Here is a 15754-nt window from a genome sequence, read left to right as displayed (position 1 = left end):
TCTAGCATCCTCCACCTTCTGCCTCCGGGCCCTTCCCCCACCCCAGCCTTGGCCAGGCAGAGAATTTATGGGCTGTAAGTCCTGTTTTTCTACACTGATGGAAACCACTGGCAAATATTTCCCCACTGGGCCAAACTCCATCCGGAGCGCCAGATACCCAGGCACCCAGCTGAGCTCCAGGAGTCCAGGTTTATAAAGGCAATGCATGGGCCCTGTGACTGTAAACCATCTTATATTTACTATGCCAGGACAGCATTGGAGTTCATAAAACTGTGTGTGTGTGTGTGTGTGTGTGTGTGTGTGTGTGCGTGTTGAGGTTTGGTGTTTTTTTTTTTCCTAATTTGAGGTGTCTGGCTTCTTTTACAAGGGGATTGTGTATCAGGATGGGATGCAGAGCCTGGAAGGCGAAGTCAGCCAGCTGTTGTTTGCTCATTTTCTTGGGGGTAAAGCAATCGCATCAGACAGAAAGGAGCCCTGGCAAGATCCCGTTAGATGATCAGGGTGTATGGGGAGGGGGAAGAATGTGTACCTGTGGCTACCCTGTGTCTGCAGAAGGAAGGCAAAGGAGAGAAACAGCACTGTCTCTTTGTCCCCAGTTTGCTTCCTCCAAGGACACAGGGTCCCTCTCTGTATTCCACCAGTAACCCAAGGAAAGGAAGAGGCTTGTTCACTCTTCAGGTTGGTTACAGTATTGAAAGACACTGAAGGTGGAAGCCAAGGGGAGGGTGGAGGGATCTACAAGACATGGAAGGAACTAGAAGAAATGTACACCAGGTCTGTGCAGCGTCAGTTGCCTGAAGGTTCCCACTCTACAAGGGCCAGCACCATGGTTTCCATTCCCACAGACCTTGGATGAGGACTTCAGGTCAGTTGAGGCCAGAGCAACTGGAGCAGGAATTTTTGCAGGAATTGAGGCGTAGGGATGCAGGCAAACTAGGACGGTGCCAGAGATGCCCAGCAGCTCTGCTAGGATGAACCTTCACTCTGTGTGTGTGTGTTGTCTGTGTCTGTGCAGGAGATGGCATTTGGTTGTCCTACTCTCTATTAGAAGGCCTGGAAACCCAAGCAATTCTCTCAGTTCTGCCTCTAGGACTCACTAACTGCATACAGTCCCAAGGGTGTATCAAACAAAGTGTCAAACCACTGACTCCAACCGCCACAGGCTCAAGTCCCATGCATTGATGAGGGCAATATATATATATATATATAAAATACAAAGTTGGGCTTGGTGTAGTAGCCTAGTGGCTTAAGTCCTCGCCTTGAGGTGCTGGGAGCTGACCTGCTGGGAGCCTATTTAGACATCAGTTCTAATCCCGGCAGCCCCACTTTGCATCCAGCTTCCTGCTTAAGGCCTGGGAAAGCAGTCGAGGACGGCCCAAAGCCTTGAGACCCTGCACCCGCGTGGGAGACCTGGAGGAGGCTCTTAGTTCCTGGCTTTGGAATGGCTGAGCTCCAGCTGTTGTGGTAGCTACTTGAGGAGTGAATCAGCAGATAGAAGATCTTCCTCTCTGCCTCTCCTCCTCTCTATAAATCTGACTTATCAATAAAAAAAAAATAAATCTTAAAAAAAAAGATGCTCAATTAAGACTCCCTGACAATTAACCACACAAATATAGGGCAGAGGAATAGAAAAAAAATCACAAAGTTGCAATTGGGAGCACTGGGTTTTGTTTTTGTTTGTTTTCTTTAAGGGTTAATGTATTTAAAAGGAAAAGTGACTGAAAGAAAATGAAAAAAGAGGAACAGATCTTCCCTCCACTGGTTTGTCCTCCAAATGACCACAATGGGGAATGGCTAGAGCAGGGTGAGGCCCATGCCTGGAATCTGGAACTCCATGCAGGCCAGGTCTGTGGCAGAAGCCCCACGAAGCATTGGCAGGGAGTTGCATCATAAGTAGAAGCGAAGACTAAGATTGGTTTTAAGAAATGTTTACTATGAATCCAAGGAAGGAATTATGCTTCCATCAGCAGCCACTGCATGACATGGGTTTATATATTTTTTTCCTATATACTAAATTTCTTCTGCTTGCAAAGCAATGTTTGTCTCCCTTGCGGAGAACAAAACAGGTGAAATATCTTAAAGAAGACGGATGGGGCCCATACTGTGATACAACTGGATCACTGCTTGGGATGTGCACTCCCCATAATGAAGTGCTTGCTCTATTTCTGGCTGCTCTATTCTGACCCAAATTCCACTTGCAAGCCTGGGGAACAGTAGATGATGGCCCAGCCACTTGGGTCTCCAACTCTTACTTGGCCAACCCAAATGGAGTTCCTGGTTCCTGGCTTTGGGCTGGACCAGTCCCAACTGTTGAGTTCATCTGGGGAGTGAACCTACAGGCAGTGAACCAGCACACTCTCTCTCTCCTTCCTCTCTCCATCCCTCTCTTTCTTCTGCTCTTCAAATAAGCAAAATAATTAATTGTGTGTGTGTGTGTGTGTGTGTGTTTAAGAAAATTGAAGGCAGGCAGTATTTTCCTAAAAGATCTATTTTTAGGGGGAAATCCTCCAAGCTGAAAGTCTCTTTATATTTTATTATTATCCATTTGCACTTATTTTGATTACTTGCAAGTCTGGACTTACTTTCTCTCCTCTTAACGGAGGCTTTCTGCAACCCAGGTGTATGATTTTGTCCCTTTATTTTGTTGGAAGAATCAAGCTGAGGAGTTTTATGCTTCTCCCATCTAGAAGTTACTCTGTCAGTGGCTACCTTTAAAGTTCAGCAGCATCATTAGCCTAAGGACATTGAATGTTGCTATCACATTTCCTCTCTCAACACAAGGGTCCCCTGCCCTCCACTTCAACTTTCTCCCACCCTAGTTTGACCTCTGGCGAAGCTGGTACTAATCCAATGTATTTGTTTTTTATTAACTTCACACCCATTGCTCTTTTAGGTATATGAGCATCCTGACTGATTTCTTGGCTCTATATTCTCTTACGCGGTGTGCTTTTCTCAGCCTTTCTAGCTTCAGCTTGTCATTTAGTAGCTGTGTTGTGAAAATCTGTGAGTGGTTAATGCTCTCAGTGTTTTATAGAGATAAAAAAGAACCCTATGTTCCATCTGCTCAAAGTCCCATAAAATGTGTTTTGTGCCTAGTGAGTTATTCTTTCTGTTTCTAAACCACTCTTTTATTGTCTCCATATATTTGTTTCTGATTAGGTTTCTCAAATCTCATGATTCGTATTTGTCAGCTGTTTGACTCTAGTGCTTGGGACACTCATCTTTGGGTAGTTCTGGTGTTTCTCTGCCTTGTTCATATGGCTTATCCTATCCATTGAGTTTTCAACATTCTATATTCTACATTCCTTATTCTGTGTGGTGCTTCCTCAGATATTTTGTGTGCTGTCTTGCTTTTTCATAATGATTTTTCTATTTGAAAACACTCCTTCATGGAGGGCCTGGCTTCCACTGGCACAAGCATCTGGCTTCTGCTGCTTATGGGGTCCTGGGGGGGGGGGGGGCGGTGCAGGCTTGCAGATGGCCCAGGAGATGCTGCAGGTGGTACTGTGCAGGGACCTGGGGACTTGTGCCCAGGCAGGCAAAGCAAGACTGGGGATTTCTGCACCCAACTGATCCCCAGATGGGGGGCAGGAGAGAGCCTTAATTAAGCATGCTGGTATGGTGCGCTAGTGGACCAAGCTTTGGAAACTGTGAACTTGCTTGGGTGGGAGGAGGGGTAGGGCCCAAGGCCAGCACACATGCCAGGAGTTTGGGTCCCTGTTAGCAGGCAGAGCTCCACGTCAGCAAGCCACCCACCTGGAAGATTAAGTTTGGGAAGACCGGGCTGGGGAACCCATGTACTCCTGGGCACAGGAATTGTGGATTGCTCAGGGAGCAGGATATAGGGATATGTGGAAGGGAGTAGATTGTAGGTAAGGAATGACATCTAGGGAACTTCTACTGACAAGGCTACAGTTCATGGCAGGTAAGCAATAGGACTGAGGCTGAGTGGTCTGGAGGAGTGAAACTGGAGGACCTTTATGGGTCAGATCAATGGAGCAGCCCATGTGGGAGATTTGAGTTGGGCTAGTTAGCATAGACCACCAGCAACGGCCACCCACTAGCACACACTAAAGCTAGGGCTGGAAACCTACCTGGCAGAGCTAGGTCACAGTACTCAACAATGAGTGTCAGAACAGGAGATGGGAAATGTGAGGTTGGGACATGATACTAACCAGCACACAAGAGAACCAGGTCTGGAGGCAAATTCTGAGGGTTCTACGTGGGATCACCCCTTGGAACTACAATATCTGCTTGTTTGCTCAAGAGCTGGGGTAGCGATGAGCTGAGCTAAGCATGACCAGGGAAACTCTAGACATTCATGGGTAGTAGGATTGGGAACAGAGCAGGCTGTTCCAGGCTACAGCACCCATAGGCACACCCAGGAATAGGGTGTGGGGCGGGTCAAGCTGTAACATCCACCAGCTCACACAAAAGCCAAGAGAAAGTGGGCAGACTATGTTGGGTGTGGGCCTGGTGGGGGAACTGAGGAACTCCCCTGGAGGGCCATACCTCCTGCTGGTTGGCATTTGATTCAGGTTCAAGTGTTGGTCAGGCATGGCTAGGCAGCTCCACTTGTTAGCAAGTGTGTGGGTTGGTTTGGGAGAGGGGAGTGGGAGTGGGAGGAGGGGGCAGACCATACAAAACCAGGTCAAACATTAATTCATTGTCATGTGCAGGAGTTAGGCTGGAGTGCAGGTCATGCCAGGCTAGATTACCACACCCACTGGTTTGCATGAACAATGGATGGGAACAGACTAGTCAAGGTTAGGCTGCAGCACCCACCAGCGAGACTTAGGACTAGGGGCAGGAGCAGGCAAGGCCAGGTTGCAGCATCCAATGGCAAAGGCCAAGACTGGGGATGGGCTATGCTAGATTGGGTCACAGCAACCACTAGTATGTGTAAGATCTGTGGCTGGAAACAAGCTGGGTTAGGGGAAGCCCCAGCTGGGTTGTGGTTGCCACTGGTGAGTGCGAGAGCCAGAGTGGAGGCAGCACTCCAGTCTGTATATGGCTGCCGTGTCCCTCAGCATGGGTGTGGACTAGGTCTGGGGTACACCAGACTGGGCTAGGCTTCAGTACCCACTGGTGCTTGCAAGAGCCAGGGTAGGTGTAGGATGGGCTAGACTAGGTCTTGGCACCCGTTGAACCACACAAGAGTTGGGTCTGGAGTGGACTAAGTATGGCTAGGCAACAGCACCCAACAGTAAGTGCTGAAATGGGTGTATGCTGGTTGGGCAAGGCCATTGTACCTTCCAAGACAGAAAGTGGTCCAAGTCAGGCTTGGCTAAGGACCCACCAGTGTACACGAGATCTGCTACTGGGAGGTGACGTGCTAGGGAAACTTGGGGAACTCCTCTGTCAGGATGCAGTCCCTGCAGGTGAGTGTAAGAATCAAGGCTATAAGTAGCCTAGACCAGGCCATGTTACAGTGCCATCAGGCATAACTGTGGATCTGGTCTGGGGGCGAACCAGTTCGTAACACCCACTGGGGTAACAGGACAGCCTGGTTGTTCCACGTCAACAGCAAGTTCACATTAGGGCTGGGACTAGGAGTAGTCCAGGCTGGGCTAGGCTGCAGTACCAACCTGCAGGGTCCAGTCTTCCAAGGGTTAACTCTACAGCTTAGTTTGTTTCTCAAGAGATGTAACAGGGCTTGCAATCTTGGCATGACACATTTAGCCCCCCCAGCCTAACCGCAAGTTTCTGCTTCCTGTTTGTCAAGTTATGTCCCCAGGGGATTTTAGGGCAGCCGCTTGAAGACTGAATAAACACTGGGAAGAACTAGGCAGAGTATAAAAGGCAGCCTGGAGTTTCAATAAATGGCATCCAGCATTCTCCTTACAAGAATGACCCGCTATGTGTTATGTTCTTTGTAACCCTAATCCCTCTGCTTGACTCAGGGTACATGGTGATGCAGGCATTGCAGACACCAACCAGCATAAGCTGGAACTAGGGGCAGGCCTGGTGTGAGGCTACAGCACCCACAGGAACAGAGGTGAGGGCAGCCACGCCAGACTGAGCTGTAGCACCCACTGGCACATGTAAGACCTGACAGGGTAGGAGCAAACCTAGTAGGGGGGAGAGCTAGAATGCAGAAGCACCTGGAGAGTGCAAGATCCAGAGCTGAGAGCAGGGAAACTGTGGGCATCTCTCTGATATGCTGCAGCTCCCACCAGTGAGCATGTGAACCAGGGCTGTGGGTGGACCTGGTTGGAAAGGCGGTAGCATCCGCCAGCATAAATGTTGTCTGGATAGTGAGGGTTGGTTGGGCTGAACTAGGCTGCAGCACCCATTGGTGTGTACAAAAATCAAACGGGATGTGGGACAGACTGGACCAGTCAGCTGCACATAACCAGCATAAGCAGGGTTGGGGGCTGGCCTGGTAGGGATTATTGGGTGTCGCTCCAACTGGGCTGCATGCAGTTCCCACTGGTGTACATGAGGGCTGAACGTGTGGTGGGCAGGACTGGGCTTGACAGCAGCACCCACTGGTTTGTGTGAGAGATGGAGCTGGAGACAGAATTAGCCCAGCAATTGCAACCACCAGTATGCATAGGCTGATGTGGGTGAAGGACTAAGCTGGAACTCATACTGTCTAGCATACGTGGGAGTCAGGTCTGGGGTACCCCAAACGAGCTTCCTTTGGGGACCTGCAGCCACAGAGAAAATCAGAGGATCTATGCTCTGACCACGGATGTGTCAAAACTGGACCTCCCTAATTGCTGAAGATGGTGCAGTGGGTGACATGCGCAGAAGCACATGGGGGATATGGCAGTCTTTTGAGGCCTGCAGAGGACATCTAGTACCATAGCAGAGGATGAAGGACAGAACAAATTGGACAACTTTCCCACCCAAACACTGAGAGCAAGTATCTGGGTGAATGAAGATTCTGCGATGGACTATGTCAGCCAATGGACCTTGAAAGGATCCACCAGGATCCCATATGGGTGCCAGTTATAATCCTGGTGACCCCACTTCCCATCCAGCTCCCTGCTTGTGGCCTGAGAAAGCAGTCGAGGATAGCCCAAAGCCTTGGGACCCTGCACCTGCATGGAGATCCGGAGGAAGCTCCTGGCTCCTGGCTCCTGGCTCCTGGCTCCTGGCTTTGGATCAGCTCAGCTCTAGCCACAGAGGCACTGGGAGACCGAATCACTGGATGGAGGAACTTTCCATGGAGGATATCCAGGTAGTTCCTGGGTCCTGACTTTAGCCTGGCCCAGCCCTGGGCATTGTAGCCATCAGGGCAGTGAATCCATGCATGAATTTTTCCCCTCTCTCTTTCTCTTCCTTTTAAATAAATCCGAAAATTGATTGTGGGGTTTGTTGAACCTCTTTGCTTTATTTGAGGGCACAATTTTGTGTCTCGAGACAAACGGAGCTGTTGCCGAGTCCCTCCACCCCAGTGTTCAATCCACAGGCCTTGTCTTCTAAGCTAGCCTTCTCTGGGCTTCCACAGCCTCTGTCTCCACAGACTGTTCTGATAGAATTTTCTTTCTTAGAATCCTCTCCGGATGTACTTGTTTTTGTTGTGGCAGTTGTTGTATTTCACGCAACACTCTGCGCTTACACTTGCGGGTAAGGGAGGAAGGCAGCCGGTCACTTCTTAACTCAGCACAGTCCATCTCAGTGCTGGAAATATTTACACGACCGTGGAAGGTTTGAAGAGACGGTGTTGGTGCTGCATCCCACAGGCAGAGAAGGGAGGCACCCAACACCCATGGGCATTGCTGGGAGGCACAGTAGACCCCCAGAGAATGCACGAGCCCCCTCAAAGGCAGACTGCTGTGCAATGCTATCCAACACATGAGGCTGAACGAATCACATGACTCACTGCCCGTGCCCACAGGCTGTGCCCTTCCAGCTCCATTTCCATTGCTGTGCCACAGTAACCACAGTAACGACTTTTATTTTTTCAGTCTCTGAAACTCAAGTGCCTTGAAGTAAGATTCGAATATACATTTAGTCAATGAGAAAGACAGTGGGAAAACAAAGGCCAACCAGAAACTGTGGTTCGCACACAGAGACTCTCAACACCACCTCGTCTTCGGAGTGGACGCATCATCAGCTCCGGCTGCGAGCTCCCCGATTCTCACAGGCCCCATTCATCCCTGTCTAAAACTGGCCTCTGAACATTCCACACTCCTCCCACCTTCCTGCTCACAGAAGCCACGTCCTAGATGAGTAGGCTGGGAATTCTATTCTGAGAGTCCCTGTGAATCCTGCCTGGAGAGCGGTCCCAGTTAGCAGGTTCACAACGTTTTTCCAACCTCTCAGAAGCCAAAGGCAGCTCCGAGGCGATGCAGTCGCTGGGAGCTGATGGCATTTGAAGAGTCTCACTGCATGTGAGAGATTCTTGCTGTTACTCCGGGATGCAAAGCCCATGAATGATCTTAGGATATGGAAAACATAAACCAGCACTCAGGGCCACTGTGGGACAAAGGAAGCTCCATCGTGATATCTCCTTTCCTCCCCGCATGACTGGACGTTTCCGGCTCCCACTAACAATTGCAAAAAAATCATTTCTGGTCATTCTAAAAATGGTCAGAACATCTAAGATGCTTCTGGGTGATAAACACCACATTGTACATTCTATTGAAAACAACAAGAAGTAATCACTCACGCACACTTTGACATGCTCACATTTTATAGATTTCCGTTATCTTTTTTTTGTCTTACACCTTTTATGTGCATAGTTGAAATCCTAATATTTGCTGGGGTTTTAGGCTCTTAAGAATCTCATTTGGTTTGTTTTCAGTTACATCTCTTTAGAGCAAGGTAAAACATGGTCAGTCATACATGGGTACTTTCAAAAATAGGTGAAAAATGGAATTAAAAGATGTTTATTTTGGTGCAAAACTTTCTGGAATCCATAACATTTGGGTTTTTTTTTTTTGTAAGGCACATTTTTTGAAAACCCCTCATATTTCATTTTTGGCACCAAAGTAAGTATATCTCTTATTTCTATTTTCCATGAACTTCTTGAAGCCACCTCTCATATTTTACAGGAACAGGAAACAAAGTATGTTTTACATAACAGGAAACAGAAACATGAGCATTGATAGTGAGTTATCAGTGCCATAAACACAGGAGAAGCCTGCGTGACCATGGCTGTAAACCAGGAGTGTGCGTGCATGCCACTTCAGTCTCTACAAACTTTTAGGTGCTGAGAACTAGAGCTGCAATTGATCTAGAAGGAGGAAGCAAGGCGGGAGGACCATTTGGGGAAACAGAGATCATGAGTCTAGGCGGCACGTGTCGTGTCCAGAGGCAATAAAGTCAGCTTTCTTGGGAGATGTATGATTCCAGGGGGAATCCCAGGAAAGTTCCAGCAAAGTTCTTCATGTAACTGTGATACTAGGGGGACCACATAAGCTCTGTTGGAAACTGCTTTGATACATATGGCTTACCAGGGTCTATAAATTCTGTATTTTTTTCTTAAAGAAAAAAAAAAAGCCTCATTTTAACATATCATTCAGCAGGTGCATTTTCTTTTAGCCTACGCTCCAAAGACGGTAGGAAGAAAATTCTCCTGAGAGGGTAGCCAGAGTGGTGTGGAAGACCAGTCTGCTAACTCTAATGTGTCTAAATGGTTGATTGACAGCTTCCCTTGCTTTTCTACAGGCCCTGAGTGTGTGAGGGAAGACACAACGCAAAGGGAGCAAGAAAGCAGAGAAGACTCCACACAGGACAGAGAAGGAGAGTGGTCACCTACACCTGTCTTTGCAAGATACACAACCTCAGTCCAGAGGCTGAAAAAAAAAGAGGAACTACAAACTTCCAGATATCAACAACACATAGGTTGAACTGCCACTCTGACGTACTGCGACATTCGACTTTCCTATTGCTTGTTGAGTGTCTGACTGTGCCTAACTTAGGAACTAACACTCTATTATAGGAATATAGGGAAACATAGCTTGGTGCTGGGCTTGGCTTCAGGCCATGGAGAGGTGGAGACCCTTGTGGCTGCAAAGATAGGACATAAAGCAAGTAGGGTGAGATGTTCAGAATACACTCCAAGTGGTGGCTGTTCACAGCAAACTTCTTGGAGCATTGCAGACTACTGCAGGTTTGCATAGTGAAATATTTGTGAGAGAAACTAAAAAGAGAAAAGCCACAGGAAAATGCTTCTCTGAGTTTTCCATGACTTTGCCATCTCTGCATAGAGCATCTGAGGAGAGAAGGGAGATTACTTCGGCTCACACTCCAGGAGTTCACAGCTTTGGAGCAGCCAGCCCCATGAGTCTGGCTGAGAAAGGCGAAGAGGATATGGGGGAGCCATCGCAGCATCAGTCAGCAGGCAGAGGGAGGACAGGCCCAACTCAGCTGGACTAAACAGCTGGCTCAGGAGAACCAGTCTCCAAGGGCAAGCCTTCAGTGACCTAAAGGCCTCCCCGTGGGGTCACCTTCTAGACCCATAATTAGGTCCAAGATCCAGTTTTAATACCTGTGAAATCAGACACCAATGTGGGGTCCTTTAGAGCACTTCCAAACTATTCTCCCAACCCACAACACTGAGCAACAAAATGTTCCCAGCTAGATTTTTTTTTTCTTTGCCATCTCTTTTTCTTTAATCTCACTCCCTTATCATGTTTTTTTCTCCTCTATGGTTTGCTTAGGATCTTTGCTGTAAAGACGATGAAATATGGTTAGACACCTTAGAGTCAAACCAGCTTTGGAAAGGACAAAGCAAAAGCTTAATGGAGAGAACTGACTTATCCCCAAACAAGTCATCCCGTGTTCAGTCCAGGAGAATGAAGAGCTCGCTCATCTCCCAGATTGGTACACAATCGGCCTTCCACATCCATGGCCGTCACCTGGTGCCTCCCAGGACGTCATCAGCAGAGGGCTGGAGGAGGTATGGACCCCTGGTTCTCCATGCAGGATGCAGGCATCTTGGTGAGTAGGTTGAGGGCCTGCTCTCTCTGTCCATTTCTTTATGTGGCTGTCTTCTTCAGGAGCCTTTCCGTAGGTGCCCCTGTTCTCTCACACTCCCTCAACTCTGAAATTCCCTGATACTTGGTGTCTCCAAGCTTCCCATGGCACACACTGCTTTATACTCAGATTTTTCATTGATCCCTCCTCAAATTGCAAGCACCCACACTAGGGGAAAAAAAAAAAAACATGATTTTCAGAGGTTCAAGAAAATCAGATCATGAAGCTTATGGGTAAAGAAATTAAATTTCCAGCCTCCATCTTGACTTTGTAATCCACCAAATTCACAAGCTCTTGCAAATGAAACTCCCTGGGTCAGATAATTGGAAACGGAGCCACAGAGTCACAAGTGTGGCTGTACATCCGGTCGATTTTAGTTCCAACCAGGAATGTTTGCTCTCTGTCTTCTAATTATGCTGATGTATGTCAGAGAAAGAGTGGAAAACCCATTACTTCAGCTTCTATTTTATAGTAAGGATCATTCAAAGATTTTAGCAACTTGTGCATTTGTCTAAGGATTCCCAGACAGCATAAAACCATTTCAAAGATTAACAGGGCCTCTGCCAGTAGGAGCTAAGAAGGACAGGAAATTGCACTGGGAAAGAATAAACTGAAAATGGTCTTGTTGCGAAGCAGCACAAACGAAGGATCCTCACAAGCATTTGGCTCCATTCCCTTCATTTTAAACATTCTAGATGGCGCCATCTCAGCATTAGACAGAGCATTACCCACAAAGCACCATCTATACTCATCCCAAATTAGAAAGTACCTGGGGGCAAAATTATAAGGAAACTACAATACATTCTTAAAAGGGAATTTAGAAATCATAACAATATTTATCAAAAGCCTAACAGCATCATTAGGGGATGTTTGTGCTACACGCCGAAGTGATAAAAATCATCTAAGAAGTTTTACATATGGTCTAATCCTAATTAGGTTAAAAACAAAACAAAACAAATATGCGATCCAGAGCAGAATGTCTGGGAGGATTTGTATCAAGCTGGTTGCTAGGGCTTTTATTTTTTCCATATGCTCCATTGCCTGCCTTGGTGGCGCACATGCAGTATGCTGGGGTGTAACGCCAGCACAAGCATTACTGAACTCACTGTGCCTTACCCAACCACGCCAAAGAAGGAAAGCGATGGAGCTTCTGGACACAGCATTCAGGAAGTGAGAGGAACTGAGCCTGGCAGCATATACAGGAAGGACACTGCCTGGTTGCTTCAGCCCCTCTGCCCAGCACCACCTGCAACACAGCCGTGCTCTGTGCCCATGAACCAAATCACAAGAAGCCAAATTCGGGTGTTGAGAGCCACACCCAGGGAGCCAAGGACTACAACACCAGAATAGTGTGATATGATTGGGGTAGAAAGCCAAAGAGATGAACCGTACAAACTGCTAAAAACCAGTACATTAAGTAATTAACCAGTGGCATATTAAAATAAGGCAGAGAGCATTTGGCTCAGTAATGAAGACACTGGTTGAGATGCCTATATCCCATATCAGACAGCCTAGGTGTCATCCCAGTTCCCACTACCAATCTAAGCTTTTTGCTGCTTCACACTCTGGGTCATGGATCAACTGGGCCTCCGCTACCCATACAGGACACTCAGAGGGCCAGGGTCCAGCCCCAGGTACCGCACGTGTTTAGAGAATGAACCAGCAGTTGGGAACTTCAGTTTTTCTTTTTAATAGAGTTATTTATTCTTATTGGAAAGTCAGATATACAGAGAGGAGGAGAGACAGAGGGGAAGATCATCCTTCCACTGATTCACTCCCCAAGTGGGCACAGCGGCTGAACCTAAGCTGATCCAAAGCCAGGAGCCCAGAACCTCCTCCAGGTCTCCCACGTGCGTTCAGGGTCCCAAAGCTTTATGTCGTCCTCCACTGCTTTCCCAGGCCACAAGCAGGGAGATGGATGGGAAGTGGGGCCACCGGGACAGGATCGGCACCCATATGGGATTCTGGTGCATACAAGGAGAGGACTTTAGCCACTAGCCTGCCACGCTGAACCCCGATAGAATTTCAAAACGTAGTATGACAGTAACAAAATTGGAAGCAATTTCCATACATTCACTCATTAAGGAATTTAGAAACACTGAGATATACATTTTAACAGCTCTAAAGTGTTCTGGTAGAAGTGGGCATTAGGAACAGTATGGCAGCCTAGTTGCGAAAGTCCTCACCTTGCATATGCTGGGATCCCATATGGACACCAGTTTGTATTCCAGTTGCTCCACTTTCCATCGAGATCCTTGTCTGTGGCCTAGGAAAACAGGAGAGGATGGTCCAAGGCCTTGGGACTCTGCAACCCACGTGGGAGACCTGGAGGAGTCTCCTAGCTCCCGGCTTCAGATTGGTTCAACTCTGGCCATTGCAGCTATTTGGGGAGTGAACCAGCAGGCAGAATATCTTTGTCTCTCTTTTTCTGTGTACACCTGCCTTTCCAATAGAAATTAAAAATCTAAAACAAAAAAGTGTGCATTAGGAGAGTAACATCTTGTGAATTATTGTGAGGCTAGAACAGGAGGGTTGTCTACTATCTCATTGGTAAAACCCCATAGCAGCCCAGAGAGAGACACAACTGTTATCTGTCAGTGAAATATAAATTTAGAGAATCTAACGACAAAATTTAAATTAAAAAATAAAATCAGAACAAAACGTGTGCATGGCACCCATGGTGGCCTGAGGTAGCTGTCGTGTGGTTAGACAGGGAACTCTGCGTCTGGCTGTGTGGCCTGGTTCTCCTCTGAGCAGCTGCTCCCTCCATCCCGTCTTACTCAGAATGGAAATACACATCAAGAACTCATGAAGTGCTCAGGTGGTTTCCTGATGTTGGAATCCACTGGAGCAAAATCACGCTTCAAGACAGAGTTGCAGTAGAACTGACTGCAACTTTTAAAATGTGCAGGTAACTTTAAAAATTTCACGGAATACGGAATGAAAATTAGGATTTGGGTGTTAATTGAAATTCATGCCTTTTTTTTTTCTTAATACGTATTGTCCATATACCACGACCAAAAAAATAAGTTTCTGACACCAAAATAAACTCATAGTTTAAAATAGTTTTAAATTGTTTATTATTGTGCAGATTTCTCTTCCTTCCTCTGATTCACTCCCCCAAAAGCCCACGACAGCCAAGGCTGGGCCAGGCTGAAGCCAGCAGCTGGGAATTCAAGACTCCCATGTTGCCTCCAAATAGTTCAAGCACTGTCTGCTGTCTGCCAGGTGCCCCTGAACGTGCGTGCAACAAGAGCTCATACCCACGCGAGCAGTGTGTTAGCTACTGAGCCGAAATTCTTTTTCCCCACCAACTTTTTTAAATACTCGCTTGGATGTATATCATAAATATGTACAACCACATGCATGCTATACACACATGATATATGCTAAGAAATAACACCTGAGAAATTACACCTTGCTAAGAAATAAATATGAACGAATAAAACCATACTGGTACTCTTTTGTCCAATACCTAGCCCCAGAAATACAGAATACATCAATGCACCACTGTCTGGCCACAAGCAAGCCAAACAAGCAATGGGCTGATGAACTATTTTACTGTTCACGTAAGTCCTACCAGCAGTCTGCACGCTTATCTTAAAAGTACTATTTGATGCCTGCAGTAGCTACAGGGCTGTTTTCATAAACTTGGGTCTATCAGATAAGTACTGGACTCAGTGACCTGCAGGTCACTGCCAATATGCATAATGAGATTTTATGAGAGTGTGCTAAGAATAAATTCATTTTTAGCTAAGAATAAATAAGCTAAGCTCCCAAAGGGTTGAGATTTCGCACAAAGCCAGCTAATTGAATAACATAAAAGTTAATACAATCACACTGTCCTGAATCAGCATGTTCAAAACAATAGTTTTAAATATATTTGATGTTGTTGCAGCTGTCTCAAAAAGGACTGCCAACACGTATAATGCCTCTCACGTCTACCATTTTTACACGAACACAAGTTGTTAAATAGTGTTGTCTGATCACAGAAGACACCTACTTCCTCCAGCAATTAACTTTCTCTAACGTGTCTGGACCGAGCAAAGAGAGGTCATCCAGGAACAGGCTGGAGTTGGGCTCTCATTTTAAAATCACCTTGACTTCCATACACGAACCCCACCAGGGGGGCAGCGGGAGGGACTTTCCTGGGAAATATTTTATCTGAAAAAGTGCTTCCTCTTTTTTTTTTTTTTCCTGATGAATGTCAGAGAAGGGAAATACCTCTTTGGGCAAAGTGTAAGGACATCATCACTCAAATCTGAGTTCAACAGTTCACATTTTTAGAGGCCTTGGGGAGGAAGGAGCGGGACTTTCTGTTTTCCAGGAAAATGATTTTGCACGTGCTCTCCAAGCTGGGCATTTTCCACACAACTCGTGCAAGCACGAACGTCAGTGTCCGAATCCATGTGCCGAAATTGCTTAGAGCCAATGAATCATTTACAAAAATCTTCTTGCTCTGAAAGACTGCACTTTTGCCCCAGTGTTCAAACCCTGTGCTGGCATATTCTGGTAATAGGATGTGTGAGTCAGCTGTCCAAATCCCTTTACACCAAGTATTATTTATGAGTGAAGGGGAAACATGGTTGCAAGATGACAGTCAGAATGGGTTCCCTCCATTGAAGCAGTCCGCTTAACCCCAAGGTTGCACATGGACTGAAACATTCAAAGTCCAGTGGTCGTCCAGGCAGGTCGTAACAACTGCCTTCTTGCCTATGCACACATCTGCTTTCTCATTCATGAAGCTGATTTCACGGAATCATTTTCGTGCTTGCTTTCCTTAAGAAATCCATAATCTGTTAGAAACCACACTTGATGC

The 15754-nt window shown here is 46.8% G+C and overlaps 1 protein-coding gene and 1 long non-coding RNA gene across 2 annotated transcripts in view; one reads left to right on the top strand and one right to left on the bottom strand.

Annotated features, from left to right (window-relative positions):
• The window catches only part of LOC105942342 (uncharacterized), a 28272-nt gene extending 17413 nt beyond the window's left edge, over positions 1 to 10859 (top strand). Inside the window, exons 2-3 of the long non-coding RNA XR_009246961.1 lie at positions 9625 to 9801; positions 10620 to 10859. This is a non-coding gene — a long non-coding RNA (uncharacterized LOC105942342). The remainder of the gene's footprint in view (positions 1 to 9624; positions 9802 to 10619) is intronic.
• LOC101536786 (heparan sulfate glucosamine 3-O-sulfotransferase 3A1) overlaps positions 1 to 15754 on the bottom strand; it is a 96390-nt gene that overhangs the window by 60033 nt on the left and 20603 nt on the right. The gene's annotated exons all lie outside the window — the stretch shown is intronic.

Source organism: Ochotona princeps, chromosome 17, assembly GCF_030435755.1.
Source record: "Ochotona princeps isolate mOchPri1 chromosome 17, mOchPri1.hap1, whole genome shotgun sequence".
Taxonomy (NCBI): domain Eukaryota; kingdom Metazoa; phylum Chordata; class Mammalia; order Lagomorpha; family Ochotonidae; genus Ochotona; species Ochotona princeps.
The sequence above is the reverse complement of the archived record's forward strand: the minus strand, read 5'-3'. Positions and strand labels throughout refer to the sequence as shown.